The 27703-nt window shown below is 38.6% G+C and overlaps 1 long non-coding RNA gene across 1 annotated transcript; it reads right to left on the bottom strand.

Annotated features, from left to right (window-relative positions):
- Positions 1–405: 405 nt before the first annotated feature.
- Positions 406–7033, bottom strand: LOC124855856. The gene is made up of 4 exons (XR_007035170.1): positions 6914–7033; positions 6516–6834; positions 2091–2162; positions 406–1716 (listed from the first exon to the last, which is right to left on the bottom strand). It is a non-coding gene; the product is annotated as an uncharacterized LOC124855856 (long non-coding RNA).
- Positions 7034–27703: the final 20670 nt, after the last annotated feature.

The raw sequence follows: 27703 nt of genomic DNA, 5'->3' as shown, positions 1-27703 counted from the left end.
AGTGAAAAAGATTTAATGAGTAAAAAACAAAAACTCACTCACAGGACGAGGCAGGAACCAAAACAATAAACAGGCAGGTGAGACAAGCATGGCATGATCTAGAAAACAAGGTATGAGCATGATCGAGACAACAAGACATGAGCATGATCCAGAAAATGTTTCCGCAAGGAATAAACAGATCGGAGGTGTATATATGGAGCGTGAACCAGGTGAAGAAAGGAACCAGATTAACTTGGAGCAGGTGATTCGAATAAAGTTAACAGACAGGAGAGAACAAAACTTGACTGGAACAAAACCGAGACTCTTGAATACAAACTGATAGAAACCAGAAAAACATGAAACTAAAGCATAACCAGATCCAAAAACCAAACTTGACAAAACATGAACAAGACAAAAACTAAAACATGACCAGAAAAATAACAGAAACATGATTCAAAACATCAACTGTGAAATAACACCAACAAAAACCCCAAAACACCCGCAAATCATAACACGAACAGGATTAATTTAGTCTTATCTGACCAGAGAACCCCTATCCTCATGTTTGCTGTGTCTCCTACATGGCTTTTTCCAAACTGAAAACGTGACTTTGAAAAAAAAAAAATGCCTGTTATCTTGACACTGCCATTAAGAGATGATTTTCAGAGTGCGTGGCACATAGTTGCCCTGTTGGCAGATTACGGCATCTGAGCTATGGATTTCTGCAGCTTCTCCAAAGTCACCATGGGTCTCCTTGTTAAGTTAGATGGACGGCTATGTCTTGATGAGTTTGCAGTTGTGCTATACTCCTTTTATTGTAAGATAATGAAATAAACAGGGCCACCTGAAGGTTCAAAGCTTGGAACTTAAAGCTTTAAATTTCTCCATACCTTCATCACCAAGGACTTCATAATGCTGATTGTTTTCTAACAACCCTCTAAAGTCTTTACAAAAGTATTTAAACTGGGATTAAAATATTAATAGCTGGACTCTTAAGTGATATTTGAAGGCAGTTGGTTGCTCATTTACCAAAGAAGACATATGCTGATATGCTAAAGATAAATACATGTCCAGCATGAAATAGGTTGGTAGTTGTTCTGTTTTGCTTTGCTTTGCTTTGCTTTAATATAACATTTGTAATTCATTATGCTTCATGTAATAACATAAATGCACAGTGAATGTGTGTCACACGCAATGAATGGCATAGACCAATTTACAAACAAACAAAAAAAACACACTACAGATTTTCTTCCTGGCTTTATGAACTGAGAAAACACAAACTAGGCTGCAACATCCTGCGTGCAGAAGCAGACAAGAAAGGCCCTGTTCTTGTGTTTTCTCTGGCTGCTCTCAAACACAGAGCCATAGCATCATTCACAATTTCTCTTTCAACAGGAAAATGCCATTTATGTTGTGTTCACCCTCCCTCTTAGTGCAAAAGATTGCGATCACATCATGTAAATCCATTTGTTTGGAGACTTTGTGCGGCGGCCACCCATATTTTGAGCAAGCCATGTGTTCCTGGCCTGCTGATGACTTTTCCAATCTTTCCCCACAGCCTGGCGGGCAGCTCGGAGCAGCTGCTCCACAGTGCCTCAGTCCCACAAGCCTTTTTTCAGGCCCAAGACCTCCAGCCTTCCAGATACCCGTGTTTGTGTTTGTTCTTCTTCACCTTGATTCCTGTAAGAGTCAACCGTCTCATGTACAGGTCAGCAGGGGAGGAAATGGCAATCCCAGCTGAGGACGAAGATAGAACCTATTAACTTTCTCATCTGTGGGAGGGAAAATGGATCTCTCAGTAAGTCTTCTCTTCTAAGTGTTGGCTGATTTCCCCCCTAGAGGACATTAACAATTACACCAGAAGTGAAAGGTGGAAAAAAGCTGCTCTGTCTTTCTTTTTGATTGCATTAATTTCTCATAAGCTGTGATTATATTTTGGATTCAGGGTTTTTTGTTTTTTAGGTTTTGCTGCTGACCAAAATTAAATATTGTTGCAAAATAAACAACAACAAATTTTTAACTTGAATACATCAGCAGATCAAAACAGCCCATTAACTCACTTTTCACTCCTCACATTGAATATTTGACTTCCTTGTGAACTTGACACTTACTGCTTGAGGGAAGTCCCAAAGCTCACTGCCTTCTGTCTTCACCAAGAAGAGGAATGGTTTTTACCACACTGGCTGTTTATTGTGAAATGATACACAGGAGTACAACATTAACGTTCAGCATTAAAACTCTTATAATAGATCCTGAATTTCACCTAGTTTATCCCAATGTGTACAGTTTTGCGAATTGCAAATTTGACATTTCTGCTACAGAGTGAATATGCATTTTGTTGGTACCTATTCTTGTTTCTAAAGTGGTTTTAAAGCAAAGGATGTCAAAGGCCACAGAGAAGCGAGCCTCAGCTCTGTCTCGTCTCTAACCCTCATCACTCATCAGCTCTGAGGGGCTTTTCTCATCTCAGAGGTGAGGGAGACAGGAGATCACCGAGGGTCAGACTGACACGAAGGCATGAATTTTTCACCATTCGCTATATTTTCTTTGTGTAAATAATCCTGCCGAGTATTGCCCACTGGCCTATGGCAGCTTATAAATCGTATATGAACAAAAAAGCTAAAATACCTTGATGGAAAGCAACTGGAGAGGAATACCTGGGAAAGAAAATTATTCAAAACACATATATTTTTGATTCCTCAAAATGTCAGATGCACATCAGATCATGAGGTTACTTTGCTTTCACGCTTTCCCAGAAAAGGTTCCTCGGAAAATGTGTTGCTATTTTAGGTTTCTGGAAAGGAAAAAAATGCACATTCATTTTTGTTTAATGGCTGCGCACAGTGCTGTGAACAACTATTATCCCCCTTAGAGATTCCCACCACTTTAGGTTTTTTTGTCACACAAAAAAGTTTAATACAAGAAAAATAAAATCAGAGTAAATACAAAATGCAGTTCTTAAATTATGATTTTATTAAGGAAAAAAGTTTCAAACAAATTTGAACATATATGAAAGTTATCATGACCTAAGCTATTTAACTGGTATCAAATATTTGTGGTAACTGGCAGTAAGTATTTTTACATGAATGTGGATTATTTTTTGGCTGCTCTTACCTGCAGAAATAATACATTTATGCTACATTAGAAGGTTTTCAAATATGAATGGCAGTTTATGGTAATTAATGCACAAAATGACTCAAAGGCAGGTGAACGGGTATAGAAAACCTCCTCCTCCCAGCTGAAGAAATTACTGATGGTGTTTCCTCTTTGAGCTGAGAAAGGGTAGAAACTTCTTTTACTTCGGGAGATCGTGGTGATTAAATATGTTACAAAACAATTTGACAATATGTTGAGAAGCATTTGAATGGTCTTTAAAGAATGTTCAAATTGTGTAAACATCCGACATGGATGTTTGGAGAATTTCGTCGACCGGATTTATTCAGGGATGAAACTGTTCCTCAGTCCTCAGTTTTAAATGTCTGAATCTGAGGGTGTAAGTAAGAGAAAATGCTCTGCTTGGTGTGAGGGCAATCACAGATGATAAGACTGGTTCTAATCATGCATATATGGCTTGCAAAGGTGTTTGAGGCTAAACTTTGGTTCAGACTACTCTCTGCAGATGCTGTCGTCTTTGGTGGATCTGTACCACCCAGTGATGAACTGGGTAAGGGGGCTGTAGATGAAGCAGCTGTAGAAAGTGATGTGTCCATTCATGTTTAATGTCTTCAGTGTCTTTTGAGGAAATAGATATCCAACTCAATAAAGGCAACATGCTTATACACTCACGCACCAAGCATTCACTGTAAAAGGCCTTTTTGGGGTATTGTGCATGTAAATTAATTTATTTAAGTACATTTATCCCAGTTAAGTCGTTTTTCTTTCTTTTTCAATTCACCAATGTGTTTCACAAATAAAAAGTTTCAATATTTTCTAAACATAGATTATTCTACCATAAAATTGATTTTACTTCAAAATAAAAATCATTTTAGAAAACACAATTTAAAACTTATATGTGATGTAAATAAACCATGTGACTCGTTCTGCAACATTTCAGCACTTTTGCAGCAGGAGTTTGTTGGGTTAAGACTTAACACAAGACTCGTAAGTAACAATTTTCCAATTGCATGTTTGTGCAGTTTTCAAAGCCTGTTCTGTTTGTTTCATGTTTAGGGTTTTTTAATTTAATGACCTGCTCTAATCTTCAAATTAACTGTAATGAAAAACTATTTGCACAGCAGATTTTTCTTTTATAGTTAGCACAGTTTATGTTCGTGCTCAAGTAAGAGTGTGAAAATGTTGTTCTTTGCAGTATACCCTCTGAGCTCTAGTGGGCAGCAGGCTGAAATCGAACCTACAGCCATTAACAGGAAACGTGTGACGGCCATGATGGTTGGCTTACTCCATCAACCCATTGGCCGGCTGCTACTGCATGGAGCAGAGATGGAATATTTTATATTTTAAAATATAAAACCAGAAAAGACAGAAGGCAAAATGCTTACAGTTGCTGTTTGAGTTAGAATGGAGTCTTTTCTTCCTTGAACAATAAGCAGAATGCTGTTTGTCATAGAAAGTTCTATACTATACGCAAATGTTATATCAGATTTGTTCCTGTATTTAGTGAATGATTATAGTGGGAGGTTTCAGCTGAAACAGAAAGGATTCCACTTTGATATAAATGTCTCTTGTGGATATTATTTTTATCTGGCCTTATATCTAGTTTATGTTTATTTGTTGGTTTTAAATGTCTAACCTGTTGAAGGATATTTGTTCAGGGTAAAGAGGGATAGGTTACTGTCACTTAATATTCATTTATTGTAGGACCAAATATTTAAAAGGTCTATAGTTCAACTGACTTTTTCCAAAAATACCCAAAGTCTTCCAAAGATTTTGGCCAAATTACCATTTTGGTAAAATTAGAGCAATTTCCTGTAAAACCCATCCGTCCTGATGTGATGAGCAATATTGTTTGTGAAAGACGATTCACATAACCTTTGTGAAACAACAAGCCTTAGTGGCACTTGACTTCTACCAGGCTGTATTGTTGCTGTAAACCTCATGTTGGCAAGCAGCAGCACATATTCATACAATGTTAATTATCCTTGTCATATTTTTAGGTTTCCTGTCATCCAACACATGCAAAACAAAATCTGTACTATCCTGGCACGAAGGAAAAAAGTCTAAATGTGGAAACCTCCAGACAACATTTAAAGCAAAGGGTAGTTCCAAACCCCTGAAAAAATCCCTTAAAACACATGCCTGTTGGACACCTCTCCTGTTGAAATAGATGACACTTCTGAGCATCGGAGAACTGATGTAATGGCAGCCACCAGAATTACTGTGTGAGGACCATGAAAGACATGCTGGCCAGGATGTACCATTGGACAAGAAAGGAAGTAGCTTTCCAGTCCAAAGGTCCAACAGAGTTTGTGGAAAGGTGGTCAGCACTACATGTAACTAATTTTAATTACAGGGAACTCAAATTCTCTGAATTAAATCACATCCTTTATATTTCTTTTTGATTTTTAGCGTAAAAAATGTGTGATTTCTTTTTCTAAACTTCTCTCTTTATGTGCCACACAGGAAACGACAGTGACCAAGGTGCACGATGATCTGAAGATGCACTTTTTGAAGATCTATGTTTGCCATAAACCACACTGGATGGGCATCATCCTCAAAAGAATCATTGAGCTGACTAACCTTTGCAGTGTTGCCAGAGCATGCAGCCTACTGCTTGGGATGAAATACACTCTTAACTTGAATATCTTTCCAAATTTTCCATATTTGAAATACTTTTTGTGGGACTTTACACACTCTGGCCAACACCAAGCTCTAAGTTCATGACTTTTAAAAACAAAATTATAACTTTTGCATAAGTCATTGTCCAGTACATTTAACATCTATTTTAGTGTTTGTTTCAGTGTTTTGCATTTTGTCACTGGAATTCTTTAAGATAAAGTGGCTGTTTATCATATCTGTTTTGCATTTAGTTCCAGATTATGTTTTTTTTTTTTTGTGTAATGTCGTTTAAAACGTAACTATTTATGTCTCAAAATACTCTGCTGTTTCTCTCAAAAGATGAAGACGCAAGTTCTGAATTTCCAAAATGGTAAAGGTGTTAGGATCTGCCGGTGTCAGGTTTTTGAGTTTCTTTACTTTCTCTGCTCAGCCAGGTTCTTCATTCAGTTCAGGTTTATTAGACTCCTTCTGTTTAGTTTTGTTACTTCTTGTGTTAGATGTGTTCAGTTTTTAATTTCTTATAGATCAGGTTTCCCCTTGTTTATGTCCTCTTGTTTACTTGCTTCAGTTTGTTTAGATGTGTTTTGGTTACCTCGCTGTACTCCATGCTCATTTGTGTTAATTAGTCATTCCCCCTCTGTATTGTTTAGGTTCCCTTGTCCCCAGCTGTCTCCTATTCTCCTAATTAGTTTAAATGATTTGAAGCAAAGTTACAAATATTGTACACATAAGTTCATGTTTATGTCAATGTGTTTGACAATTTATGATGATGATAATAAAGATGAGATATTGTTTCTTACTGATTTCTAAGATGGTGGAGTTCCAGGAAGGAGGTGAGTCTACCCACAGAATTTGAGATTGGAAGGTTGTGGTGAGCAGTAATGAGCAGTCGGTGACGGTCCTTTATTTGTTTGTTCCAGGAGATGGTGGTGTTGGAGGGTGGACAGGTGAGTGGTGGAGCTAAGGAGGAGTTCAGACAGCAAATCCGTGAGGGCAACCAGAGGAGCAGAAAAGAGATTATTAGAGGGAAACTTTGGACTGGTTCCTCCAGTGAACTCCGACAATGAAAAGGCAGTTGACTGAGATCAAGGATGGAACCGTGGACTGGAACAAGGATTTCTGGAAGGAGGACAACGAGGAGGTAAGCTGAGAAAACATAAGATAAGCATGAGCAACAAACAAGAGGAGGCCTGATTACCGCTTAGTAAGAATGATCTGGCATCTGCCTCATGTAACCCGCTCCTCTATAAGAACATCCTGATTGGCCTTGATGAACCTTACATGGGAGGAACCACCTGCCGTTCACACCCTGCAAGAGAAGAGGTGAATTACAAAAAAACACACACACACACACACAGCACCATTGTGTCTTTCTATCTTTACAAAGTGCACACACCTGCTCACAGTCCTCTGGATATGATGACTTGGGTTTACTCAGTTTGTTTACTTTTTCTTGTAAAGGCAACCTAATTTTTTAGCTTGCAGTTAAACAAAATATTTTAAGTATTTAATGACAAAATGCTAGTTAGTTCACTGAACAACGGAAACATGCTTACAAAATTATGTCTTAGTTTTTTTGTTTGTTATTTTTATCAAGGTAATAATTTTTACATTGTTAGGTATGCCACTGGTACTGCTAGTTTTAAAAGAAAGGTCAAAATATTCCTATGTTATTAAATGTCAAAGTAAGTAAATATTTACAGCACAGGACAAAATGGATGTCAGATTTTTTAATAAAAATTTGCATATATTACACAAATTCTTGTGAATGAAAGGGGTGCCAATAGCAAAATATTGAATACATCACTGAATAAATGTACTCAAATTACAGGTTGAATTTTTTTCAAACAAATTTGAATGTGAAATTGTGCTACTGTGGTAAAAGATTAATTTATCTTGAGGCTTTTTAACCATCTTCACCAGGGTGCCTAAGTCACTGTATATCTGAACCAGGAGCCATCCAATTTCTTCAGTCTCAGCCCCATAAAAGTTCTCCTATATAGAGGAAAGTCCTTTTATAGTTTTGTCCCTTCATGTGGCCATTTATTACAAGTGTACGTTTGACACACTGACACAATAAAAATATTCAAGCAGTGACGCTTTCATGTTTTGGTTTACAAGTGTGCAAAGGATGAGGTTTTTGGAAGAAATTTCTTTTTTGGGACTTTAGAGTAAAATTATTAGACTTCTCCACAAACAAAGAAGGTAGGATATTTGTTTGAGTCACTAAGCTGTAAAATGAGATTCAATCGTATTTTCAGTATAATAGCATCAAATCTGCATTTATAGTAAAACTTTAGCACTTTCCAATACAATACTTAAACTAATTCAAGAAAATCAGTACAAACATCCCACAGTGGATTAAAAAAATATGCAGGAAGAAATTATTTCCAGTTTTCCATCAGAGATCAATGGGTAAATCCAAAGCAAATGTTAAAGCAAAGTCTTGTAGCATTCTTGATCCTCATGAGGTCTTTTACATGGGTATCCCATCCTTTGATGGTAAATCTGCACCGTGTCACTGAAGGCATGGGGCCGCACCGGTGTCTCAGTGGGTGTGTTGAAAAGGCATACCGCCTGTAATGACTTCCAGTAGCACAGCCGAAGGACATCAATCATAGAGATTCAGAGAGACTTTAATCTCTGCTGAGTTGTTCCCAAATGTATGTCCAGTAAAGACATCCACTGATGGTTGAAGCTTCATCTCTGAAGTTTACAGCTTCTTTTAAAAACATATATCTGACAACAAAAAAAAACCTGAGATGACCCCAAGTAATTGGAGGTTTTTTGGCAAAGCATCACACAAATTCTTGCATTAATATGCTCAGCCTTTGTATTTATTGGTTGACCTCCTGACGGTAAACATCACATTTTAGGTTTGTTCTGCAGCGTTCAGCCACTAGCACATAAGGAAACCTTCTTGACCATTTACCTCAGAAAAGGTGTCATGATAGAGAGAGAGTGAATATTAATGTCAAGTATACTTGGTTTTTAAAACATTGTACAACTGTTACTCGTACTCGTCATCTTCCACTTCATCCGGAACCGAGTCAGAGGAGCACCAGACTCAGTAGAGACGCCCAGACATCCCTCTCCCCACACACCTCCTCCAGCTCCTCTGGGGGGAACCCAAGGCGTTCCTAGGCCAGCCGAGAGACATAGTCCCTCCAGCGTGTCCTGGTTCCTCTCCTGGGCCTCCTCCTGATGGGACGTGCCTGGAACACCTCCCGAGGAAGGCATCCAGGAGGCATCCGATACAGATGCCCAAGCCACCTCAACTGACTCCTCTTGATGTGGAGGAGCAGCGGCTCTACTCCGAGCCTCTCCCGGATGGCCGAGCTCCTCACCCTATCTCTAAGGGAGTGCCCGGCCACCCTACGGAAGAAGCTAATTTCGGCCTCTTGTATCCAGGATCTTGTTCTTTCGGTCATGACCCAAAGTTCATGGCCATAGGTGAGGGTAGGAACGTAGACCTACTGATAAATCGAGAGCTTCGCTTTTCTGCTCAGCTCTCTCTTTTACCACAGCGGACTGGCACAGTTTCTTCATTACTGCAGCAACCACAACAATTCGTCTGTCAATCTCCTGCTCAACTGACTCCTCCACATCGAGAGGAACATTCTACGAATAAAAATCAAATGCTCATTACCAGGTCTCTGCAGAACTTGCTGACATGCTGAGAAGGTAATTCAGCAATGATCCAGGTGTGTTAGAGCAAGGATGCGTCTAAAACTTGCAGGACACTGCTTCTCAAGTACTGGAGTTAGAGGCCCTAAGCCATTCCATTGTAGCTCTGGCTGCATGTTTAGGGTCATTGTTGTGCTGGAAGGTGAACCTTAACCCTTGTCTCAAGTCTTGTGTCCCCTTTAACAGGTTTTCTTCCAGTGTTGCCCTATAATTTGGCTACAATCATCTTCCTATGCGCTATGATTAGCTATCTTGTCCCACCTGAAAAAAGCAGCCCTAGACCATGATACTGCCACCACCAGGCTTTCACCATTGGAAGGATGTGATCAGGGTGATCCACCACACATGTCATTTTGCTTGCATGCCAAAAAGTTACATTTTGATTTCATCTGACAAGAGCACTTTTTTCTATGTCTACTGTGCACCCTGCATGGCTTGGGGCAAACCTTAGGTGGCTTTCTATCAACATTTGATTTATTCTTGCCATACTTGGAGCGCATCCCTAACACCAGTCCCTAGATGGATTTAAGAAAACAAAACGCGTAATAATGGTCTGTGATGAACTGGAATGCCCAGATTTCATCATCAAAGCTACTGACAGGTCATTTGGACCAAAATTGTTCCAAAAATAATATTCCTGATTGTTGTGTCACCTGTTCCACCAAAGATGATTCCCAGAATATCTTCCTGGCTTATAATGAACAGGGTGCAACTAGTTAGCCCTGCTGTGCATACACCTGCAGGACATTCTAAACCACCACAATCAGTCCTGTTAAAAAAGTCCAATTACCTTGCAGAGAAAAAGAAAAAAGAAAAGTTGTTCAAATAAGATAAAGTAGTTTTCAGATTGCTTGTAATGCCACTGCACTGGCAAATCACAAAATTATTTAAGGAGATACAAGCAGAATTTGACTTTTTCTCATTTTACAAGTGGCATGTATCCACGGAAACCAATCAGATGGTGAAATTTGCACAGACAGATTTGAGTTTCAGTTCAGGTTTTGAAGGTAGTCATTGTCATTTCCGCCATTTCCTTCAGCTTTATATCCATTGTGGCCCAGGGGTCATCATAGTCAAACTTCGGCTCAAACAAATAAGGCTGAAAGTCTTCCAATTCAAAAATGCAACTCAGCTACTTCAGACTCTATATTTAAATCTGTCAAAAGTTGCTTGTCCACCATCATATTCACTAAAGCTGGATTCTTGTGTCTCCTGTGATGTAATCCACCCAAATAAACACAAAGGCCAAATCCAAATTTTTTCTCTACAGTGCCCTAGCTAAAAACCTTGTTTTTTGTGATTTTCTGAAGTAACAAATCATAGTTTTTTGCCTAGATGTGTTTTTATTGTAAATGTTCATTTGTTAGTGAAAACAATACACCAAGGGATTGTCTCTTTAAACTTCTCCACAACTTTAACCCTGACCCGTATGATGTGCTCCCTGGTCTTGAAGCTGCAGTTTATTTTCCTAATGGAGTTTTTTAACTCAATAGGTTTGACTGGATTTAATTGGGTTATCAGAGTAAAGAGGTCTGACACATATGTACCCCTCATTTTATATTTCTATGTGTAAAACATTTAAAAAGCATATAACAGTGTCCCAACCCTTAAATTTATCTCTTTTCACAGTAGTTTTCTACCAACACTATCTGCTCTTTTCATCCCCAAAACACACCGTGAGACTGCTGCTCGTCTTGTGTTTTTTTGATGGATTTTTTTCCATTTTGGAAACTCTGAAACATCCCATGTTTGCTTGGAAAGGGTAATCGCATAACCCATGAAATGTTGATGAGCAAAATGAGTGGCGGAACATTTTCCACACGGGGAGACTCATTAGGGAGCCAATTCCAATGACGAGCTGCGTGGAGGTGGCAAACACCTGCCTTCTGTCTGAGGCATGCCTCTTTTATTGCACACGCTTCTATTTACTCACTCTCAAATTATTTTTGGCCTTTAGTTGACAAAGATAAATGGAGTGATTAATATATATTGGACTAATCTAGAGACTTGCAGAGAGGGTTTCAGAGAGCTTCGTTAGTATTTCCCTCAGGTAGCCAAATGCTGGCCCACTGGATTAGAAGCCATTTGCAGGAAGGCTTAGCCATGATCCAAAGCCATTAGCAGAACATGGCTGTTGAAAAAATGAAGGGAGGAAAACATGGAAGTATTTTCATGCTTTATACTTATTGGAATTCAAATATGGTCCTAAACTCAACACCTAATATATATAAATATGCTTCTGGTGGCAAATATTGTCTTAAAAAGCTAATTTACAGTTTCAAATTCTTTGTGGTGAGCAATTAAAAAGGGTGGATTATTTTATTTTATTATAAATGTTCAAAGGAACACTTGGAAGATCATCTAACGAACAGGTGACATCAGAGTTTTAGATGCAGCTCTTGATCTTGGCTGAGGGACAGGTTTGCTTTTTAGAGAAATCTGCCCCACCTTTAGAAGCCAAAGCATCTTTATTGTGTTCCCGCACAATATAGTAAATAATGGAACTACTTGTGGTTATAGTATAATATTCCACACCTGCTACTTCAGTTTGAATAGCACCTTTAATGTGTTTCTTTTTTCTTGTGATTGGGCTTAATGTTTTAATGTGAACGAGGAACAAATCAAAGGCAATAAGTATGTCATTAGATCAATATTTGTTTCATCTTTCGAGAATGGACAAACTTTCATTCATAAAGAAATGCATTGAATAGTTGCAGCGGCTAGTCCAATGGTGGTTTTTTCACCAATACCAACCCGGGTAAGCTCATCTTACAACTCCTCTGGCCAATGTACAGTGGATCAAAAGCATTCCAGATTCCCCAAAAGTGGTGAATTACTAATATTAGTAATATAAAAACTTTCATGTATTGCTTCATAGGAATGTTGAAATAGATACAGATTGTTTTTGCCAGGCTCTGTGTTTTCTTATGGTTGTGTTTACAATGTTTACACTTTGGACAACACAGGGGCTACCTATTCCCTGTCTGAATGGAAATTGCAATAGACATTCAAAAACCTCTTTGGAACAGCAGAGAGCTAGCTTGCGCTCTTAAAAAAAGAAAAAAACTATTTGTTTATATATATATATATATATATATATATATATATATATATATATATATATATATATATATATATATATATATATATATACCATATGTGTCTAAAGAATCAGTGAATAACGTAATTTTTATGGTTTATTGTACTGGAAAATAGCACCACAAACAGGGTTAACACATGGAAAATATTAAGGGAAAAATATTTCTTATGTTAGTATTAAACTGACCACACACTAAAATACCGCAGCCATCCAGAGGTTCAGTTGGTCACATTTTGTCCGACTGAACCTTTGAGGAACTACATTTACATGCACTCATTTACATCCCGAGGTTTACAATATAACATCTTTTAGCCACTGGGAAAAAATGTGTTTGCGTTTTGCATGTTGAGACATTAATCTTCTCAGCAGCAGTATTTTGGGGCCAGGCAAATTTACATGAATTGTTATTTTTGCGGTTAATAAAGAGCTGTATGTTGCAGATTTGCAAGTTCTTTATGCATGCTGACCACAGATTTAGATCTAAAGGTAGCCTTTATTAAAATAAGCTGTGTAGGAAAAGCACAAGGTATCAGTGACAGTTCTTGCCTATTCAAATTAAAAGACTGACCGTAGCAGCGTCACAGTAAAGCAGCTTCTGCAAAAATGTGATCCTGAAACTATGTGGCTAAATTTAGCCCATTATTCCATTTTTCCATTTCCCACTTTAATTAATTTCTCACAAGTTTCTTTGTACTGTATGTATGTTTTACTGTGTTACTGTGTTTGTTTTATTTATGTTTTTGGCAATGTTTGTAGTGTGTATGATGTGATCAACTGAAATTGCAGCATGTGTATGTTTGAAACCTATACGAGCTGCACCTAAAAAACGAATTTTGGAGTTTATTTAATTTTACAAATAAAATTATTAAACTTCTAGTAGTAGTAGTAGTTTGTAAATGTAATGTGCAGTACAGCATTCACTACTTTTATTTTTGTAATAAATCATATTTAAACATTATTCCATTTACTAGTTATTGTCATTCTTTATGTATGATGTCCACTAAGGATGTGGCTAATATGATAATATGGCTAGTATGGATTTTATTATGAATGAAAAGTGTTGGCAACGTCCAAAAAGAGAGACTAGGACACAGCAAGAAATGCAGGCAAATTGTTTTTTACTTTATCTGTAACTATTCAGTCTAATGAACCTAATGACAAAACAGCATTTGGCATAATAGAAACTATCAACGAATTACAATCAGGTTGTGATAAAAAAAAAAAGCTAAAAATGTATTTTGTTTTTTAGATTACAGCCAACATTACCAGTCATTCTAAAACCCACAAATAACTTCAAATAAATGTTCCAAACTCACAATGAATGTAACAAAGAATGCAGTCAACACTATCTAAATCATATAAACTTCTGGGTTTAACTGAAAATTTTAAAATGCATCTCATTAATTTTATGACAGAGTGTAACTGAAATATAACCTGTGCCAGTTCTGTGAATATATTCTATTATCAACGCCCACTGGTATGTTTGTTCCTTCAAACTAGTCTGTGATCTGTCAGTAGGCACATTTATTGTGTCCCTTAGATGTGGAAAAAAAACACATCCTGTCTGTTAGTATGAATACCAAATATTTAAAAAATCTGTGATAACTGAATGTCGTGTAGTGTGTCTCTGCCTCAATGAACAGCAGATCCCAAGTGTGGTTGTCGGGAAAAGGTTTACCAGCCACCTTGTAAGAAAATATCTAAACAATTGTATCCTGCTTCAACTAGCTTAGCCATGGTACTAATGCTAAAGTAAAACCTGCCAACAATAATTAGTTAAAATTTAACAAGTTTAGTTAAGTGATACAAAAGGTCTTGTTTTGTTAGACTTGATGACTTTAGAAGACCAAACAAAATTAACTTCAACCATACATTTCAAATGCGCTAAAACATAATTACAAAAAAAGGAACCACAAAGAAGAGAAAGCAAAAGGCCTACCTAAGGTTTACCTTCAGAGTCGTCCTTGTTTGCAGTACTTTCATTAGCACCATTCTTCACACATAGACACATACACTTGGAGGCATTTACCACCTAAGGCCACTATTGGTAAATTGGCTTTAGAGAACAATGTTTGTTTAAAGTGAAACAGTGCCTTTGAAATAGAATATTGTAAATCTAAATATCTAAAACCGAAAATGCCATGTTTCAGGTCTTACAATTGGGGATTTCTGCAGTACACTGTACTGAACAGCAGGTGATGCTGCAGAATTAGGTATAATATGAGCTGCATCCCTGAAACACTTAAAACAGAGAAGAAAATCCACTGTGATAGACACTAACACCTATTTTAACAACCCAAGAACTCTATATCAACCATCCAAACAATGACACTGCTTCTCCATTTTACCCTGTGACCTTTTCTGTTAATCACAGCCACTGTAAAACAAGTGCTATAAAACACTGTCCAGCTGGTGATAAAATAAAAAGGCCTCTCATCTAGCAGGTGGTGTTCTGCATCTAAAGTCCCTTCCTGTACTACCAGCCAGTTATGGCTTTATTACTCCACACATCCCCCTTCATATCTGCCTGCTTCCAGGTAAGACCACCTGTCGGAACAATGATAAGACAAGTAAGAAGGATTGTGTGCAATGGGAGACTGGCAATCGCTGCCTATTGCTGTGCTCATAATAAAGTGCAGAGTTGGGATGATGTTGTCCATGCTGGGTTTGTTTGAGTTCATGCAGACAGGAAATTATGTTAGCTTATATTTTTTGTTCTATATTTACAAATAGACAAATTATTTTTCAGTATAATTTTGTGTAATTATGTTCCAAGTCGTCCACTTGAGGGCGGTGTTATTTACATCACAATGATCTGTTTTTTCATTTTTTTTAAATAACACATTTTATTTAAAACCCCTTTCAAGGTGCACAATACAATAATTAAAATATCAGAGCTCAAGGTATGGAACATTTTGTTAATAACACCAGGTTTAATATTCAGCACAACATAAAAAATAAGTCGGCAATGAACTATCACACATGATAAGACACCATAAAAAATAAGTGTTTTCAGAATGGCTTTTAAAGTAGGAAGAGCATCAGCGTTTCAAGTATGCTGTCGGAGAGAGCTCTATAAACAAGGGACCACTGGACTCAGAGCTCTGAAGCCTATGGTAGCCAGCACAGCAGCCGGTACTAAGGAAACAACTAATGGAGGTGGATCTAAGAGTCCTCAAAGGAATAAGATCAGAGAGATTTGGAGAAGTGAGGTTGTTGAGATACTTAATGGTAAGAGAGGATTAATGTGCTTTTTTTACAGGAAGCAAAGTGAAGTTGTTGTAGATCTGAAGCAGAGGAAGTTCTTAGAATGACCCAGGCCTCTCCAAACTCACATTGCTCTATGTGAAAAGTAATAACCCACCCTTGTTGAATGAACCTGACAAATTAGCTAGGATTCATCACACTTTTTTGGTTCCATTTCACTAACCGCACCTGGGCCTGATTACTGTCATAACTGTAAAATTAAGAAACCCCTCTAATAGAACCTGTATCACAATATGAAGTAGGCTAGAAAATCTCAACACATCATGGCCTGGTCTAAAGAAATTCAAGAGTAGATGAGAAACAAATTCATTTTCATCTAACAGTATGGAAATAGTTACAAAGCCATTTCTATGGCTTTGGGACACCAACATACCACAGTGAGAGCTATGTTCCATAAATGTAGAAAACACAGAAAAGTAGGAAACCTTCCCAGAAGTTGCCAGCAAAATCACTCCAGGACCTCATCAATGACTACTAGTAGAGATCACAAAAGAACCCAGAACATTACAGGCACTACAGACATCACTTATCTCAGTTAAGGTCAGTGTTTATGATTTACTGATATAGCAGAAACTAGAAAATATGCTGACTTGAGAATTTCAAGGTGAAAACCACTGCTGACCAAAAACAACACAATGGTAGATCAAAAAATGTCCAAAACCTTTGGGAAATTATTCTGCGAACTGACTCCAGAAAAATTTGGAATATTTGAAAGGTGTTTTTTTACCGCTACATCTGGCGTAAAACTAATACATTACAGTTAAAGCTGGTGGAGGTAGCACGATGGTCTTAAGCTGCTTTGCTGCTTGAGGACCTAAATGACTTGCTGTAATTGATGGAACCCTATTCTTTAGCAAAAAATAATGAAGAAGAAGGTCTGCCAATCGGTTTGTGACTATAAACTCAGGTGTAATTGGTAAATAATCCAAAGCACACCAGCATTTCCACCTCTGAGTGGCTTAAAAAACAAAATGAAGGCTTTAAAGTGGCCTAGTTAAAGTGTGAACTTAAATAAGATTAAGGTATTGTATGGCATCAAAAGAGCTGTTCAGCTTCTAATGTGGCTGAATTAAAACAATTCTGCAAAGAATAGTGGAACACAATTCACCACAGTACAGGTCCTTCTCAAAATATTAGCATATTGTGATAAAGTTCATTATTTTCTATAATGTAATGATGACAATTTAATATTCATATATTTTAGATTCATTGCACATTAACTGAAATATTTCAGGTCCTTTATTGTCTTAATATGGATGATTGTGACATACAGCTCATGAAAACCCAAAATTCCTATCTCACAAAATTAGCATATTTCATCCGACCAATAAAAGAAAAGTGTTTTTAATACAAAAAACGTCAACCTTCAAATAATCATGTACAGTTATGCACTCAATACTTGGTCGGGAATCCTTTTGCAGAAATGACTGCTTCAATGCGGCGTGGCATGGAGGCAATCAGCCTGTGGCACTGCTGAGGTCTTATGGAGGCCCAGGATGCTTCGATAGCGGCCTTTAGCTCATCCAGAGTGTTGGGTCTTGAGTCTCTCAACGTTCTCTTCACAATATCCCACAGATTCTCTATGGGGTTCAGGTCAGGAGAGTTGGCAGGCCAATTGAGCACAGTGATACCATGGTCAGTAAACCATTTACCAGTGGTTTTGGCACTGTGAGCAGGTGCCAGGTCGTGCTGAAAAATGAAATCTTCATCTCCATAAAGCTTTTCAGCAGATGGAAGCATGAAGTGCTCCAAAATCTCCTGATAGCTAGCTGCATTGACCCTGCCCTTGATAAAACACAGTGGACCAACACCAGCAGCTGACACGGCACCCCAGACCATCACTGACTGTGGGTACTTGACACTGGACTTCTGGCATTTCCTTCTCCCCAGTCTTCCTCCAGACTCTGGCAGCTTGATTTCCGAATGAAATGCAGAATTTGCTTTTATCCGAAAAAAGTACTTTGGACCACTGAGCAACAGTCCAGTGCTGCTTCTCTGTAGCCCAGGTCAGGCGCTTCTGCCACTGTTTCTGGTTCAAAAGTGGCTTAACCTGGGGAATGCGGCACCTGTAGCCCATTTCCTGCACATGCCTGTGCACGGTGGCTCTGGATGTTTCTACTCCAGACTCAGTCCACTGCTTCCGCAGGTCCCCCAAGGTCTGGAATCGGCCCTTCTCCACAATCTTCCTCAGGGTCCGGTCACCTCTTCTCGTTGTGCAGCGTTTTCTGCCACACTTTCTCCTTCCCACAGACTTCCCACTGAGGTGCCTTGATACAGCACTCTGGGAACAGCCTATTCATTCAGAAATTTCTTTCTGTGTCTTACCTTCTTGCTTGAGGGTGTCAATAGTGGCCTTCTGGACAGCAGTCAGGTCGGCAGTCTTACCCATGATTGGGGTTTTGAGTGATGAACCAGGCTGGGAGTTTTAAAGGCCTCAGGAATCTTTTGCAGGTGTTTAGAGTTAACTCGTTGATTCAGATGATTAGGTTCATAGCTCGTTTAGAGACCCTTTTAATGATATGCTAATTTTGTGAGATAGGAATTTTGGGTTTTCATGAGCTGTATGCCACAATCATCCGTATTAAGACAATAAAAGACCTGAAATATTTCAGTTAGTGTGCAATGAATCTAAAATATATGAATGTTAAATTTTCATCATGACAGTATGGAAAATAATGAACTTTATCACAATATGCTAATTTTTTGAGAAGGACCTGTATATAAGACACATTTTCTCTAATCGTAAGATGATTGAAAACTATTTTTTTCTGGATTGTTGATCTTGGCTTTGTCAGTTTTTACAAACACCAATGATACAGTGCCTTGCGAAAGTATTCAGCCCCCTTGAACTTTTCAACTTCTTGCCACTTTCAGGCTTCAAACATAAAGATATAAAATTCAAATGTTTTGTGAAGAATCAACAAGTGGGACACCATCGTGAAGTGGAATTATATTTAATGGATGTGTCAAACTTTTTTAACAAATAAAAAACTGAAAAGTGGGGCGTGCTATATTATTCGGCCCCCTTGCGTTAATACTTTGTAGCGCCAAACTTTGCTGCAATTACAGCTGCAAGTCGCTTGGGGTATGTCTCTATCAGTTTTGCACATCGAGAGACTGAAATTCTTGCCCATTCTTCCTTGCAAAACAGCTCGAGCTCAGTGAGGTTGGATGGAGAGCGTTCGTGAAAAGCAGTCTTCAGCTCTTTCTGACTCTAGTGACTATGGCTCAGTAGGAAGAGTAGTCTGACTTGCAATCAGAAGGTTGTGGGTTTGATTCTAGCTTCCTCCTGCCATTTGTCAATGTGCCCCTGGGCAAGGCACTTCACCTCAAGTTGCCTACCGATCTGTGTATCGGTGTATGAATGTGTGAGCGTTAGTGAGTGTGATTGGGTGAATGTGGGTCTAGTGTAAATCGCTTTGAGTGGTCTGTATGACTGGAAAACCGCTATATAAGTTCAGTCCATTTACCATTTCCACAGATTCTCGATTGGATTCAGGTCTGGACTTTGACTTGACCATTCCAACACCTGGATACATTTATTTGTGAACCATTCCATTGTATATTTGGCTTTATGTTTTGGATCATTGTCTTGTTGGAAGATAAATCTCCGTCCCAGTCTCAGGTCTCTTGCAGACTCCAACAGGTTTTCTTCCAGAATGGTCCTGTATTTGGCCCCATCCATCTTCCCATCAATTTGTACCATCTTCCTTGTCCCTGCTAATGAAAAGCAGGCCCAAACCATGATGCTGCCACCACCATGTTTGACAGTGGGGATGGTGTGTTCAGGGTGATGAGCTGTGTTGCTTTTACGCCAAACATATCATTTTGCATTGTGGCCAAACAGTTTGATTTTGGTTTCATCTGACCAGAGCAACTTCTTCCACATGTTTGGTGTGTCTCCCAGGTGGCTTGTGGCAAACTTTAAACGAGACTTTTTATGGATATCTTTGAGAAATGGCTTTCTTCTTACCACTCTTCCATAAAGGCCAGATTTGTACAGTGTACGACTGATTGTTGTCCTATGGACAGACTCTCCCACCTCAGCTGTAGATCTCTGCAGTTCATCCAGAGTGATCATGGGCCTCTTGGCTGCATCTCTGATCAGTCTTCTCCTTGTTCGAGATGAGAGTTTAGAGGGACGGCCGGGTCTTGGTAGATTTGCAATGGTCTGATACTCCTTCCATTTCAATATGATTGCTTGCACAGTGCTCCTTGGGATGTTTAAAGCTTGGGAAATCTTTTTGTATCCAAATCCGGCTTTAAACTTCTCCACAACAGTATCTTGGACCTGCCTGGTGTGATCCTTGGTCTTCATGATGCTCTCTCTGCACTTTGAACAGAACCCTGAGACTATCACAGAGCAGGTGCATTTATATGGAGACTTGATGACACACAGGTGGATTCTATTTATCATCATCAGTTATTTGGGACAACATTGGATCATTCAGAGATCCTCACTGAACTTCTGGAGTGAGTTTGCTGCACTGAAAGTAAAGAGGCTGAATAATATTGCACGCCCCACTTTTCAGTTTTTTATTTGTTTAAAATGTTTGACACATCCAATAAATTTAATTCCACTTCACGATTGTGTCCCACTTGTTTTTGATTCTTCACAAAAAAATTAGAATTTTATATCTTTATGTTTGAAGCCTGAAATGTGGCAAGAGGTTGAAAAGTTCAAGGGGGCCGAATACTTTCGCAAGGCACTGTAAATGTTGCCACTTAGGGTGGCACTGCCAGATTTTAGGTTTAGAAGGCAAAGACTTTAATACAGAACCAGAATGGTTCGGATACCCTTAACCCTTAATATGTGAAGTTATTATTTGAAAGCAACTTTCTGTATTAACTCATTGTTTTCTTTGTCTGATGTTTAAAGCTGTTTGATGATCTGAAACATTTAAGGGTGGCTAAAAACAGAAAAAAACTGCAAGATGGCAAATAAACTTTATTTTAAGTATTGGGTCACACCACCACATCAATGAATTCCTGTATTCCAATCACTTCCATGACTGCAGATGTATAAAGTTTAATGTGAAGAAACTTGACTGGCCTGCACAGACTCCTGACCTCAACTTTCTTGAACACCTTTGGCTGTATAGTTAGAGCAGAGGCTGGAATTCTGGTTTTCTCATCTAACTATCCTAAACCTTGTGAAAGATGTTTACAGAATAGTTAAAGTTGCTAGATGAACCTTATAGATTAAGATGTAACTAGAGCAAGACCAAAAATAGCTGTGGTGTTAACTGTAAGGGATGGGTGTGATCAACTAATGTTATTAAACTGGAAGTATGTAGATCTGGTAATGTTATTGATGACCATTTTGAAATTTATGGTTCTAACTAAATTGGTACCTAAGTTCTTCACTTGGGGAAAAAGGAGATATTAAAGAACTGTCAATGGAAACAAATAATTCATCTAACTTATCCAAAAAAATTATTCAGTTCCTACCAAAGTAACATGTACTGCATATTGTTGCTGCTTAATACAAGGAGGTTAGCAGATAACCATGTTATCACATATACAGTTAGCAAAAGAAGAAGGTGCTAGAGGGAAAGTTAATTTTATAAATATGTAGAGCTGGGTGTCATAATGATACAAATGAAAATGTGTGCTATCTTTGCTAAAAATGTGACCAAGAGATCAGAAAGAGATAAGGAGCTAAGACATAGCCTTGGGGAACACCACTGACTATTGTTGAAGCTTGTGACTTGAAATGTTTTACCTGTACATACTGGTTATGATTTTATGATGATTATCTTAACTGTTTGTTTTTGTGGTGGTTTTAACTAAAAAAAAGTAAACTGTATATTAACGTAAGGGAGTAAAAAACATTAGACCATGGGAGACCTGATTTTTTCTATTGATCAGAAAATAAAATCTGGAAGGGATTGAAGATGGAGTTGCACATAAGCTGTCTTGCTGAGGCTGGTTTGGCTTGTAGGTTGTACAAACAGGGCCGTATGATTATTTTTGCTTTGATTTACCAACACACCACCGAGATCAACAGATCAACAGGGAGGTTTTGGAGTACTCTGCTTTTCGGTGCAACGTGTGGTAGGTTTGAGGATCTCTGTGCAAACAGCCTCTTTATGACAGAGTGAGATGAGTGGCTTCAGACACTACAAGCCAGACAACTCATCAAACAAACATACTAAAGGCACTGAGTACACTCACTCTGTACCATCAGACTATTGTTATTAGAGAATTTATTGACATAACTATAGGATTGCAGTGTTCTATCAATAAATATAGTGATAATGTAGTCTCTTAACACATTTAAGTGCATTATCTACACATTAGGGATATCTTTCACATCATAACAGTATTTCAACACCTTGAGAGAACATCTTTGCTGCAATTTTCCTATGTTCTCCAAAATTTTCAAAGAAGATTAAAAGCTGCCGACTTAATTCTTGTCTTGACACTTGCAGTATGAGCAATGCTAAGTGTTTATACAGCACATAGTGAGGTGCTATTTTGGTCTGCATGGGCTTTAGCACCTTTCAGCACCTTGCTAGCTGGCTCACCTTGCTTTCTGAGTGAATCTGCTCAACTCTGGCAACAGCTGCAGCCCTAATCTCTCCTTCCAAAGCTTTCTCTTCCAGTCATTTTAGTGTTATTATTTGTCAGATGTGACACTGATGAATGACTACTTTAAATTTCTGACAACTTTCAAATCTCTCAGCATGCCTTATCTCTAGATAAAACAAAGGTGGTGACTAAAGTTACTGCCAGGATGCAGAATGTTTGATGCAACTCATAAAGAGGCAAATAAAGCATTCAAGCTTTGAAAAAGGAGATGCATAGACATGGCTGTGGCGCTGGAGTGAAGAACACCCCATGTACGAAGGCCGTGGTCTTGGCTGGTTGACGCTTGCTGCACGTCTTCCCGCTCTCCCCACCCCATATCCTGTCAGGTCACTTTTAAAAAATGGTTGAAAAATAAAGGCCACTTGTGCCTAAAAAAATAAATAAGGAAATGTGTTCTTGAAACACACTGTGCACCCTAAAGAAACGTGCTGTAATTCCAGCTAAATAAGTCTGCCTTTTATGTTTAGCCTGACAGTGATAGCAGTGGACTGGCAGCATCATGGTTGAGGCAGAATTAGCAGTTAAATCAAGAAGAAGCTGCAGCATTAAAATTATTTTTATAATGTACAATAAATTTATAGGTCATGCCGTAAAAGTATAAAGGCCAAACAAAAGGCATCCCAGCTGCCTTCCAACAGCCAACAGCGTCAGATGATGCCGGCTCGTCAACATGGCTCTCCTCATATCCATAAACGGATGTTTTGACCCAGCATTTTAATTGTTTAACCAAATAGGAAGTCAAATGAGCAACAACATTTGCTGTACATTAACGACAAAATATTTTTAAAAGAAAGATGTGGCCGCAGATTTAAATACCCCTCTTTTCTTTTTAAATCCTGGATTTAAAAATGGCCCCATCCTTTGGCTTACTATTGTAAGGAATAGGAAAATATTGTTCATGGAATCAATATCTATTTCCATATGACATGAGAATGATAATAGGCCCTCTTGGTCATGCAGATGCTCCGAAATGAATGGCGGTTAGGAGGTGTATCTCTGGTTCAGGTTCCTAAAAACCCATCATAGCAAGGTGAATCTTGTGGTTTGCTGGTTTATACAACACTCTGTAATTAGGCACCTCCCATAACTGTCAGTGAGTTGCCTTAAATCATGAGTTAGCAGCTTTCCAACGACAAAAATCTGGCTCATTCATCTTTTACCACCTCAAAATCCAACCATAGTCATTTATTTTATTTATTTTTTGCACACAAAATTGTCAGGCTTTTTAAGCACATCAAAACTGTGCAGGTCCCACTTTAAATGAGGAACTGGGGGAGACATCTCTCTTGGATTTTCACTAAACAACCCATGAATGTCTTGATGGACATCCCAGGCAGCACTTGCTGAAAACACTGAGCTGGCCCTTTTGTGCTATTTTGCATGGGGTCTTTCCACAGTGCCAAAGTGGGCCCTGGTTTCCAGCCATGTGTGACTGGGGCACTTAGTGGCTCATACTAATGACCTTAATTGGGAAAGTGGGCTCCGTTTCAGGGTCACTGACAGACTGACTGGCATGTGAGGAATGTGACTGTGTGGCACCCGTCTATTGTCTGGGCCATGCTATCAATTAGCTCTTTGCTGCAATGAGCATCTTCTATGAGACTCGTTTCAACAGAGGGAACCTGACCACATTTTTTTAAGTTTCTCTTGAAGAAACAAATTTTCAGACATGCAACTTGTATGATTTTTTTATGTATTTTATATTTGTTTTGTTTAAATTTTGCACATACTCCTTGCAAGAAATGCACAAGAAAAACAAGCAGGTCATGGGAAACTCAACCCTTACCTGGATGTTCTTTCCCATTCAGAGCTAAAACCTCCATCATTGCAGTGCAGACAGGCATTGTCCCATTGTCACACAGCACTGCTACAGACAGACCTGCTTTGTTTCAAAAGGGAGTGGTGGGTGCTGCTAGTTAATGAACAGGAATTAAGTTGGCTGCAGCACTACGTGGGATGAAGGTTCAGGAAGAATTCCCAACTAAACACACTGTAAAAACTCATGATGCACTCATTGCATCAAATCCTTAATTAATCAGGTGTTTGATGTGGTTGGCCTCGGTTTGTGCTCCACACCCTCAAGACATTTCATGAATGAACTCATTGAAGTGGTGTCAAAATGACACTTCAGTCAAGAATTTTGCAACATTTATTCTCTTTCTTTTGTAAGACATAATTTTTTGCTGCAGCGGCAGTTGTCATATTATCCTTCCAAACATACCTGAAGTTCACCACTTATGTTTATGCAAAAATATAAAATTATTTTAAACTAATTTAAATGTTGGACATCTTTTTGTAGAAGAAACTAATACAAAATGCAAATGCCAGAGATTTCTGAACAGGGACTTTAGGTAAACACAAAGGGGTTTTTGTAGTTAATTTTGATTAGAGTTTTAGTTCGGATTATTCTGGTTGAAAGTTATTGCTGTGGGACAGAAATATATTTCTGTTGGGATTTTGTGTCATAGGCCAACACAACACTCCACATAATTGTGATCAGCAAGGAAAATGATAAATGGTTTTCAACAGTTTGTACAAGTAAAAAAGTGTAGCATGCATCTGTTCTCATCACCCTTTACCCTGATACCCCTAAATAGAATTGACTGCAAGTAATTCATATAGAGGTCATGTCATTAGTAAATAGAGCACACTTGTGTGTAATGTCATTTCATTATAATTCAGCCGAAGGGCTTAGAGGTTTGTAAGATCATCAGCGAACAAACTGAAGCATTGTGAAGACCAAGGATTGCACCAAAAAAGTCAGGGACAAAGTTGTGTAGAATGAATAGAATATAAAAAATATCCAAAGCTTTGAACAAGAGTATGGCACAACTGGAAAACTATTAAGACATGGCAGTGAAGCTAAACTGATGAGTTGGGCATCCAAATTACCCACAGTAACTCTGGAGGAGCTGCAGAGATCCACACCATAGATGTGAAAATCTTTGACAACTATTTGAGCACTCAACAAACAGCACTCAACAAACAGCAAACATGCGGAAAAATGGGCTCTGGTCAGATGAGTCCAAAACTGAACCTTTTGCCTGCATGCCAAACGCAATTTGTGGCAGATAACTAACAGTGCTTATCAGCTTGAACACACTATCCCAAGGGTGAAACGTGATGGTGGCAGCATCGTGCTGTGGGGAGATTTTTCTTTAGCAGGAACAGGTAAGGTGGTCGACGATTTGCAAAGATGGATGGTGATAAATACAGGGCAATCCTGGAAAAACACCTGTTACAGGTTGTAAAAGACTTGACATTGGGGCAGAGGTTCACTGAAACATTCAGCTAGAGCTACTGCAAAATAGTTTAGATCAAAGGATAATAATGTTTTAGCGTGGCCAAGTCAAAGATCAGGCCCAAACCCATTTGAGAATCTGTGGAAAGATGTTCCATTCAACTAGGCTGAGCTTGATTTTTGCATAGATGAATGAAAAAAATCTAAAGCTGGTTTAAAAATACCCCCACAACTTGCATTTGTAATTACAGCACAAGGTATAGCTGGAAAGCTTTGATTTAGAGATGCAGAATACAAATACACGCCACACCTTTTTGATTTTTATTGTAAAAATTTCTTACTTTTACTTTCTAATGTTGTGCTACAGTGTTGGAATATCACATAAATCCCACTAGAACACATTGTGGTTTATGGTTGTAACGTGACAAAATACCTGTCTCTACCTGTATAAATATTTTTGTACCTCAATAGGAGATGAGATACTTTGAAAAAGTTTGATTTGAAATAATTTAAGCTTCTTTTGTATAATAAGTCACAAGATCTTTTCATCATCTGAAAGGCACAGTGTACTGTATACAATAATCAGGCTTCTGCGTGCATCTGTGATCTTTTCTATACTTGGAGAAGCAATTTAGCTCTCTAGTGGAGCATGCTACTGTCTGCCACCTGTTTCCTTGTTGTGCTACTCAAATGTGGCTTTTACTAATGCCTGCACTATGATCTTCATTTTAAACTCAGGCATGCATTACCATGGAATATTGTGCACTGAAAACAACCCCGTTAGATCACGCAACTTCTCATGATTCGAGGACAGTATAGACATGTTGCCCTCACCAGATCTAATAGCCAAATTCAAAAACCTGTCGGGGAAAACTATGTTTTGGCATAAGTTTGCAGGATTAATACCTCTCTCACAAAAAAAAAAACTGTGCAACAAACCTTGAAGATAAGCTTGGATTCTATGTTAAGTTTACTTATTGCAGCTTAACATAGAACACTAAGAGAGATGGGTGTTAGCCACATGCAGTGAGGTACATGTGTCAACAGAGCTGGCCTGCAGATGAACTTCTGGAAACAACTTGAGCCCAGGTAGAAGAAAAGAGAAAGGCAAAGAAAGATGGAGGAAAGCAGGTGTGGTTAAGTGACTCGGCCCAGGCCCAACTCTGCTGAGTGACAAATCAATTGCCAACTGACAAAAGCATACACTGGCTCTAAATTTACTGGCTTCTTTCACCACACAGGTGGTCCTTCTCCGACATATGAACACACAGGCACAGAAGGACATCTATGCACCTCTAAGCACGATGGCTGATTGGATCTGCATTAGGGAGGTCAATATCTCTTGTAGGTTTGACAAAGCATCCATTATCGCTGCATTATGAAGATATAAATTTTGGGTTCAGTCCAGTGCCCTGTACGCGACCTTATACTTGCAATGCAACATGCCAGGATCTGACCTCATCTGCACACAAGCTTGACACTTGATTAATGGGCTCTGAGTTGAACCCTGTGTGTCTGTCCCAGGTCAGTCTTTTTTTGTTGATCCTTGAAGGGAGTGGTGCTTCCAGAAAGAAGGAAGGTAAAGCAAGTGCCACGTAGTGAGACCTGCTGGGTTTCTTTTATATATGGCTTTTCCTGCTCTCTCTCTCTCTCTCTCTCTCTCTCTCTCTTTCTCTCTCTCTGTCTTTTTCTCTCACTCGCAAACACACAAGAACAAAGAGAAACCACTTTCAGTCGCCAGTCATGACTCCAGTTTACCTTGATAATTTTGGCATACTGTCAAACTTTAATCTATAATAGGTGTGTTAGCAAAGCAAAGAATCCCAAGAATGATCTATTTGCTCATTTCTTAGGTCTTGTTTAAATAAATGCATTACATAAACTCTTTTTGTAGTTGTTTGTAAACACCAGGAGATGACGAGCAGAGCAAATTTACTCTCTTGTGTGTGGTCACAGAGATGCCAAGGTAGCTCAAAACACAGACTAACACTTATATGAATGCCACCAAAGCCTGGTTCGATTTCAGGGCAGTGTTCGTGAACTGGAGATGACCCCTGTGGACCAACCTTTGCATCTTGAATAATGGAATGATTATTTTA

This window comes from Girardinichthys multiradiatus, chromosome 19, assembly GCF_021462225.1.
Source record: "Girardinichthys multiradiatus isolate DD_20200921_A chromosome 19, DD_fGirMul_XY1, whole genome shotgun sequence".
NCBI classification, from domain to species: domain Eukaryota; kingdom Metazoa; phylum Chordata; class Actinopteri; order Cyprinodontiformes; family Goodeidae; genus Girardinichthys; species Girardinichthys multiradiatus.
This window is presented reverse-complemented; position numbering and strand designations above follow the sequence as displayed.